The sequence below is a fragment of the Mus pahari genome, chromosome 19 (genome assembly GCF_900095145.1).
Source record: "Mus pahari chromosome 19, PAHARI_EIJ_v1.1, whole genome shotgun sequence".
NCBI classification, from domain to species: Eukaryota; Metazoa; Chordata; class Mammalia; order Rodentia; family Muridae; genus Mus; species Mus pahari.
In genome coordinates this window covers 58,014,694-58,018,173 of record NC_034608.1, presented here as the reverse complement: position 1 = coordinate 58,018,173, position 3,480 = coordinate 58,014,694, and positions in this window count along the sequence as shown.

The window sequence follows — 3,480 nt, the reverse complement described above, 5'->3', positions numbered from 1 at the left end:
ATAGGGAACTTTCGGGATAGCATTTGAATTGCAAATAAAGAAAATATCTAATAAAAAAAAAGTGGTGCTGGTGTTAAGGTTGATTTTGTATCTTACACCTTCACCATTTGTATCAGGTTTAATAGTTGTATTGCTGTCAGGTGCTTCACCTTGTGCAGGTTTTAGGGTCACCTAGCTAGACGATCATTTCGTCCTTAGCCCAGTCCCTTCTGCTTGGGGATGCCTTAGTTGTTTCTTGTCCAATTATACTGAATGAACTGCCAGCTCCATCTTGAATTGAGGTGATGAATGAGCCCTGTGGCCTTGTTCTGGATCTTAGAAGGACAGATGTCAGCTCTTCACTACCGTGTTCGAGACGGCTTGTCCCTGTGTGGTAGTTACTTTGTTAAGGCATCTGTCATATCCAGCCTACTCGGTGCTTTTGTCATGAAATGCTGTTGAATTTTGTCAAACATCTTTTCTGTTTGCTGAGGTGCCTGTCGACTCTCTGCCTTTTATTAATATGGTGAATGGTGTTGATTGGCTTGCATGTGTGTTGAACCAAACGAATTCATATTCTACTCAGTCATGATGGTGCTAAATTCCATTGACTAATATTTTGTTCAGGACTCTTGTGTTTATCCTATTTTGTTGCCTACTAATTTTCAGTAAGAGTGCCCTATTTGAGTGCTCTAGCTACACATACACCTGCATACCAGACAGAAGAGGACATTAGGTCACATTATAAAAGGTTGTGAGCCACCATGTGGTTACTGGGATTAAACTCATGACCTATGGAGGAGCAGCCAGTGCTCTTAACTGGTGAGCCATCTCTCCAGCCCCAAGAGAGCCCTTTTTGGAGGTGAGGCTTGGGTGTGTGTTCATGCAGGTGTGTGTCCATGTGTGTGTGTATATACACACGCATGGAAGCTGGCCATCAACTATGGGTGCAATCCCTCAGAAACAAATACTCATGGATGTGGATAATCTTATTTTTGATAAAGTCACTATTACAGACTAAGCTAGGAGATATTTAGCCAGAATGTATCTTCATGCATTACTGCTTTAAACAGGATTTCTCCATAGATAAGAGAGAAAATGTAGACCACGTGGGAGTATTTACACACATTTATTTTTCACCTGCTAGACTCCCAATCTGACAGCAGTGGTGCTTTGCTGACAGGAGCCTGATACAGCTGTTTCCTGAGAGGCTCTGCCAGATCCTGACGAATACAGATGCGGAAGTAGACAGCTAAACATTGGACTGAGCATGGGGACCCCAATAGGGAAATTAGGGCAAAGACTGTAGGAGCTGAAGGGGTTTGCAACCCCATAGGGAGAACAACAATATCAACCAACCAGACCACCCCCCAAAGCTCCCAGGGACTAAACCACCAACCAAAGAGAACACATGGAGGGGACCTATGACTCCAGCTGAATAGTAGCAGAGGATGGCCTTGTCTGGCATCAATGGGTAGGGAGGCCCTTGGTCCAGTGGAGGCTTGATGACCCAGGATAGGGGAACGCTAGGCAAACGTGGGTGGGCAGGTAGGAGAGCACCCTCATAGAGGCAGGGGAGGGAGTAGGGGTAGGGAGCTTGTGGAGGGGAAGGAAACTTGAAAGGGGGATAACATTTGAAATGTAAATAAATAAAACTACCAATAAAAAACAGAAAGCATGATGGGGTAGGTATGGTAGTGCATACTTTTAATCCAATCGCTCCAGAGGCAGAGGCAGGTAGACTTCCGTAAGTTCAAATCCAGTCTGATCTACATGGAGAGTTCCAGGGCACCCAGACTCCATGATAAGACCCAATCTCGATGATTAATTAATTAATTAGTTAATTGTGCATGTCTCTCTCCACTGTTGTAAGCTCCAGCGCCAGGCAGCGGAGGGGAGGTCCTGTCTGTCTGTCCATCCGTCCGCCTGCCTGCCTGCCTGCCTGTCTGAGAGAGCAAATGCATCATTGTAGATCAAACCTATCTTGGAAGAAGAGAAGTGACTCTTTCCCAGTTTTGATGCTTTTCTTTTGAGGCAGGGTCTCCCTGCGTAGCCCTGGCTGTCTTGGAATTCATGTTGCTCCAAATTCAAACCAGTCTGCCCCCCACCTCAGACTCCAAAGGCCAAGTTTAAAAATGTGCATCTTCATATCCTTTGCTACACCCAGTTTGATGCCGACTTTTAATGACTATCGTCTCATCCGGACCTCAGTTAATTTTGCACACTGGGATAAAGGGGACTATTGAGGCTGCGTGAGGTAACAAGGAAGCCTAGAACACATTCTACACACAAAGCCATGCGAGAAGGTGGAATATTTGTTGCAGTAAATTCAGTTCTCTGGCAGATCATCTCACAAGCCAAGCCGGTGCTTTGTGCTGGAAGTCAACCAACATCAATCACTTTGGGCCGCGACTGTCAGAGGATAATTGAATGAAGACTTATTATAATTGGTTATTAATAAAATTAACCCATAAAAAAAGACTGTTGCATTTTATATTCTGAAACAAGAAGCAGAATTCTGTCCTTAACTAATCTGTGTACCCTGCACAATCGATATGTATTAAGATATCTGTATTTTTTTTTTCATCCTGAGAGATGCTGAACTGACCTGCCTGGACCTCTGCTTCCGGTTGCTGCCTAAAATAGTTTCAGGGACAGCCGCTGACTCCAGGTCGTCCTGCCTCACTCAACCTTTCAGATGGATCTAGTCAGAACTTCAGTCAAACCCCGCACCTGCTAAGCATACAGAGACTGGATAAAAGATGCGAAAGCTAGCTTTCTTCAGTCTAACCAAATATTCTAATTTTCCTACCCCTCCCCACCTCTTTAAAGAGTTCTTCATCAACCCTTTCAGCAGGAAGAGGTTATATAGAGTAGGCAGCCCAATTCCCTGGGTTTGGGAGATTGGTAATGGTTATTTTACAAATTATAGAAAAGTTGACATTTTAAGGGATAATTTGTGAATGGTTATAATTTTGAACAAGGGAGGAAGTAGGCGGTATGTACTATATAGCCATGATCTTAATTGGTAGCAATCTTTATAATTGATGCAAAGTTGATGTTATAACTTTTTATATTGATACAGCATTTATTTTGATACAGATTGAAGGTTTTCATTGGTATGAATTTCTCAGATTTATACAAAATTGGAGATTAATATTGTTACTCTTAGATAGGCATTGTGCCTATTCAACTCATTTAAGAATTAATATAGTAAAAATAGCTATCTTACTGAAAGCAATCTACAGATTCAGTGCAATCCCCATCAAAATTCTAACTTAATTCTTCACAGAGTTAAAAAGGGCAATTTGCAAATTCATCTGGAATAACAAAAAAACTTAGGATAGCAAAAACTATTCTCAACAATAAAAGAACCTCTGGGGGAATCACCATGCCTGACCTCAAGCTGTACTACAGCACAATTGTGATAAAAACTGCATGGCACTGGTACAGCGACAGACAAGTAGATCAATGGAATAGAATTGAAGACCCAGAAATAAA